The sequence below is a fragment of the Lactuca serriola genome, chromosome 3, assembly GCF_051521515.1.
Source record: "Lactuca serriola cultivar US96UC23 chromosome 3, Lser_US96UC23_V15, whole genome shotgun sequence".
NCBI lineage: Eukaryota > Viridiplantae > Streptophyta > Magnoliopsida > Asterales > Asteraceae > Lactuca > Lactuca serriola.
Window position 1 is genome coordinate 41929249 of NC_136410.1, and position 6000 is coordinate 41935248.

General features: G+C 33.1%; 1 long non-coding RNA gene across 1 annotated transcript; it reads right to left on the bottom strand.

Moving 5' to 3' along the window:
• Window positions 1-4310: 4310 nt before the first annotated feature.
• On the bottom strand, window positions 4311-5194 carry LOC145094375 (uncharacterized). Its single transcript, XR_013703315.1, has 3 exons — window positions 5055-5194; window positions 4878-4966; window positions 4311-4807 (listed from the first exon to the last, which is right to left on the bottom strand). It is a non-coding gene; the product is annotated as an uncharacterized LOC145094375 (long non-coding RNA).
• Between the last annotated feature and the right edge of the window lie 806 nt (window positions 5195-6000).

Genomic DNA, 6000 nt, shown 5'->3' on the forward strand with positions numbered 1-6000 from the left:
GATTATTTTGAAGGAATAATCTTAACTAAGTTGTAGCATATGTTACAAGAATTCCGTACATATAAAGAACATTGAGATCCGAGTTATAACGAATAAGTTATGACCTGTCGAAGTTTCGCGACAGAATCGGCACGACACAGCGCGACGTAAAATGTGAATTTACGTTAGAGAGATATCTAGCCTTAGTGATCTAAATGAAAGCCTTAGAGTTCGTTAAACCGAGAGCGTGCATTAAAAGAACGTCCAAATCTAACTTCGCATGAGGAAGTTATGATTTTTCTAAGTTTCGACTTATAGGTATGCAGTCCGAATACTCGATTTGAGATCGAGCGGTTTTTAGCCGAAATAATCTAAACGAGAATCGAAGATCTCGTCGATAGTAGTCCAACGGTAAAAAGACAGACGAAAACGGGCGTCGGATGAACAAGTTATGAATTTATAATGGAGTTTTCCTGTCCCGGCCTACTATAATAATATAATAAAAATAAATCAAAATTAGCCGGTAAAGTCTAAATGAAAGTTGTAGAGCATAGTCTCACCTACGCGTGGATATAAAGAACATCGAAAACGGAGCTCATATGAGGAAGATATGAATTTCGGAAGTTTTTAAATAATTAAAATATATTTATTTAATTATAAAATCGGATAATACCAAACCCGTGACTCATCCGGCCTTATCCACCCGGTACGCCCAACGTACCTAGATGTACGCCCAACATACATGTCTACGAGCATTACGCCTAGCGTAAATCGGGGTTTCAGCCCTTATAAATAGAAGTCGATGGCAGCCGAGTTTCTTTGCTCATTTCTTCCTTTTTCTCTCATTTTTGCATTGTTTTGCGTGCAAGAAATATCCCGAAGCCCCGGTATTAATCCCGATTTCCAAAGCAAGTTCCGAAGCCCCGAAGATCACGATAAGTGAAATTCCCGAGCCGAAACTCTGCCCGCGAAAAGCTCGGTTTTTGTGAATATCTTCCGGTTTCACCGAAGAATACTACTTCTACAAGCCGTAGTGCTGTCCGATCATCTTCTGATCAAATGCGTGTATGGTTACTTTCTTTTAACACATAAATATAAAGTATTTGCTTTGAAATACATGTTATGTGTGTATATATATTGTTGTTTTTTTTGAAAGAGCGTGTATATATATTGTTGTTGTTCATTGGAGTTAGTGTATAGTCCCTTTCATAAACACAATTTTAATACAAGTATTGTCTGAATGTATTAAGTATATGTTTTTGGTGAGAGTGTAGTCACTCTCTTTTAACATATAAATATGAAGTATTTGCTATGAAATACATGCTATGTGTTTATATAGTGTTGTTTATTTGAGATAAGTGTGGAATGGAGGTTTTATATGGTTTTTAAATGAGTTAAACTGTATATGTATTTTATATCTACTAATATGTTGGGTAGAAAATGGGTAGATGAGATAGTTGGTATGTGATAAAATGATGAGGTATGTAAGATGATTAAGAATGATATGGCAGATGCACCAATTAGAGAATGTCATAATACTATCAGATGCGCTTAAGAATAATATTGGTAGATGCACCAATTAGAGAATGTCATAATACCAGCAGATGTACTTAAGAATACTATTAGTAGATGCACCAAATAGAGAATGTCATAATACTAACAGATGCGCTTATAGGATAATCATGGCAGATGCGCTTATAGGATAATGTCGGTAGATGCGCCTAAAACAGAATGTCATAAACTTGGCAGTCGCGCCTCATAGTGTATGACGTAATCCTGGTAAAGGCGCTTAAAGGATGATGTTGGTAGATGCGCCTTATGTAACAATAGATTTTGCCAATTCCTTAGGTCAATCCTTAGGAATGAATGAATGACGGGTAGTTGAATTCTTAGGGTAAAATCCTAAGAAATAAAGAAGATAATGAGGATGGGTAATTGGGTTGATTGTTTGATGGTTGAATATAATAATTATATTATTGTGGGTCGAAAACCCTATATGCTCACCAGGCTCCCAAGTCTGACCCACTCAGTTTTCTTTGTATCACATGTATTAATACGAAGACATATTTCACAGAGATTAAAGGAGATGTAAATCATTAGTGTAAATAAATATAAGTTCTGTTTATGATTATGTGTCTGTATCGGAACATGACATCCCGAGATTTTGTTATATAATGAAAATACATTTCTTTAAGAAATGTTTTGATAAATTCTTGTCATATTTTGTTTTGGGAACAAATTCCGTATCAATATTTTTTAAACGGTTACTCCGATTTTAAAAACGAAGCATAAACAAATCGGTCTTTTCTGGCTGTGAAATTGGAGATGTCACATATGTAGTTATTAGTTATCACCAAAATCCGCATAACAAGTTACCTGCTGTCAATTATAAAGTTGGTTATAGAAAAATAAGTCATTTTCTGGAAAATATTTCAAAGAAAAATGAGAATTTTGGAAAGGTATTTAGTTCAAAAAATTTTCTAAATTTTTTATAGAAAATGATAATTTCCCATTTGTCAAAATCACGAACTTAGAAAATTTTATAAAACTAATAATTATTATTTTCCATATTTTTCTAATTCGAAATTTTCCTAAAATATAAACACGCACCCATCCCCATGCTACCCAATTTTTCCACCCATAGTTACCTAATTCGCTCAATAAGCCACGAACTCCGAATTATTTGTTGTCACGTCTCAAACTATGAATTCAATGTTCCTTATCAATATTTTTTATTCCGATCGATTATAAATCGGTTACCAAACGTCGATTATGTTGATTTCTACTTTGACAGAAATTTAGCAACCCTTGGAAGGAGACTGCAACTCCTCGATTTTTATTCGACCTCATTCAGAGAATTATGTACCAGTGTTCCTAATTCAAATTTCACATTACAACAATTCTAAATGGTTAAACTGAAAACCGAAACCACAGACAGTTTTTCCACAACTGAGTGCAACCTTAGTCTTTACATTATATAAACTACGGATGTTATTCGGGTCGGAACCGAACCGAACCCAAATAACCCGAAAATCGAATAAGGCTAATTGCATGAACTAAAACCGAACCGATTAACCAATATGGGTTTGGTTCGGTTCGGGTATTAATCGGTTCGGTTTGGTTATTACCCGAATAACTCAAATAACATGTACAAGATGATTAAGGACCTAATATAACCGAAAAAAACCCGAATAAACTGTATTAGGATTCTATAACCTGAATAATATAATAACAATGTACTTTTATACATCAACATAAAACATTCAAAGACTAACATCACATAATAACACATTGAAAGAATAACATTTACATAGTAGATTAACATAATGAAAATTAATTTCTTACTTGAGTTTCTTGAGTTGAAGCTCAATTTTCCATGACTAAACAAAGTAGAAATTCGTAAATCCTTAAAGACATTAGAAATTGTTGATTTTTGAAAGTTTGAAACAAGAGAAATGATCGACATAAGTGATTTCAAGTTCGGGAATAAATGAGAAGATTGGTTGATTTTGAAATGACCAGAACGAGCGTACGTTTTTTTTTTTTTTTTTTTTTTTCTATTATGAATGACGAGGACATAAGTGTGAATCGTGATTTTGATTTCTGTTGATCAGAGAAAAGGGAGGAGAAATGTTTATTCGGGTTGGGTATTTAGAACAGAATAAGTATAATATAGATACCTGAAACCCGAATCAAACTGCTTATTCGGGCCTAATTCTGTTTGGATCGGTTCGGGTTTTGGTTCGGATTTTCAGGCCAAATTCTCATCCCTAAGACTACTCAATACGGGCCCGTGGGACGTTTTTGCCTACGTGGAGGCTCCTTAACGCCGTTACCACGTCTGGAACACCGCCCCGTGGTAACGAGAAGAAAGGCAACACCCAATCAGATTATTTCTTTATTTTATTATCTCTTTCTCTCTCCTCTTAACGCCAAGTTATAACATAGGAACACCACCCCATTTCATGTTATAACATGTTAAAATATATTAAAATATGAGGTGACAATATTTGGTATCATAACCCGTTGCCCACTCCCAATATTACGATAGAAACCAAACTTCAAGTCCAAATATATTAAGTTTAAATTCAAAAACATGAACGTTTTTTTTTTCTGAAAAAATGAAACAGTACAGGAACATTACTAAATACCAAAACATCAAATTATCAAAGCTCTAATGACTCATCATTAAGAACAATGGAACATTGTGTCTCACTGTCATTTCCTGGAGCGTTGCGATTCTTGCGAAGCACCATTTCATAAATTGAAGCTATAAGAACAGATTAACAGAAATTAATAAGAAAGAAAGAATACAAGTGTAGAAGAGAAAGTGATGATAAAAATCGTTAATCTTTAGATGGTACTTATTATACATGATAATTTTTGTAATGTGAAATTGGAAGTTACAATCTGAATGAGGTCGAATAGAAATCGAGGAGTCGCAATCGTGTTTTGCCAAGAGTCGTTAAATTCCCAAATTCGCATCTGGTACTCGATTTATAATCGATTGGAACAAAAATAAAATTGATCTGGAACATCGATTGGAATTAAAATTGGAAACGTTGATCTGGTTAGACTTTGTATCGGGATTCGGTAGGAGTTCCGTGGCTGATTAAAGACTAATTTACCTCAGCAGCTCTGACAGGGGTGATCCAGAAAGGATTCGCATTTCGAGCTCTCTGGTACCTTATTGATGGAAGATTCAATTCCATGTAGGCCTTGTAGGTAGCTGGAATGTTAAAAGTACATTTTGCTTTTAGTCGATACATACATGGGTGATGGGTGCATCCTTGCTAGGAGTAGAGATTACTACCTTCTTTGCACCACCCTGAAAAATCATTATACAAACAATTAAACACAACCCAATTGCTGAATAAATACCAACGATTCAATCAAACCTTCAACCTCCTCCCTGTCGGTGAAGACTCCGGTAGACTCTACAACATAATCTACTCCAACTTCACCCCATGGGATCTTTTTCGGCTCACTAAATAACATAAAAAAGACAAATACATTACATAATATAGTATCCTTTATGAAAAAGATCCACAACAAAGACTTATGATGGATCTTACCAGATGTCAAACACACTGATGGGTTTCTTACAGAAGAGAAGGGTTTTCTCATCCATGACCTTAAGTTGCGAATGTGAAAGCTGCAAATTATTAAAACCGCTCCTAATATATTCACAACTCTGCAAAAACATTAAAAAAAGGCCCTTCAACAATAATTTATATATTTTTTATAATCACAAAAATTATACGACGTATTGCTAAGGATAAGAACTGGACCAGGGTCCACTAAGATTAGAAGCAAGGATGTATACAAACAAAACTAAATCAGTTTTGATTATAAATTGAAGCATATTGCTATATACACATTAAAAACTTTAAAGAGAGTAATACAAGGACTCTTTACATACATGCATTGATAGAATCACAAAAACAAATTGTATTTGCATCAATCACACACATTCAAAATTCAAATATCCCAATTAAATCGTCACATAGCTGCTATTGTATTATCAAACATTCTTACCAATTAAGAAAAATAAATTGTTTGGTAATGTGAATATGTTTAACCTCACATAGCTATTGTATTATCAAACATTCTCACCGATTAAACAGTCTATAAGTGCATCTCCAATGGTTAAGTTGGTTATGACTTAAAACAAGTGACAAATCATCATTTTTTTAATTTTGAACTCTAAATAAATGAATGCTCCAATGGTTAAGCTTATTTACATAGTTTTTTTTTCATAAATTTAACTAATTTACCCCCATCTTTCTAAAATGTTTTATAAAACTTCCTCATTTAATTAGTCTATTTTAAACATAAATAATATTTTAAAAACATTAAAAATAATATATTATCGCCATAAAAGTTATATTTATAAATAAGATGTTATTAAATAGTTAATAGAAATAATTAATTAGTAAAGAAATAAAAAATATTTAAAACTAAATTAAAATTAAAGAAGTAAATTGAAATATGGTTAATCTATAAGGGGTAAAATGTATT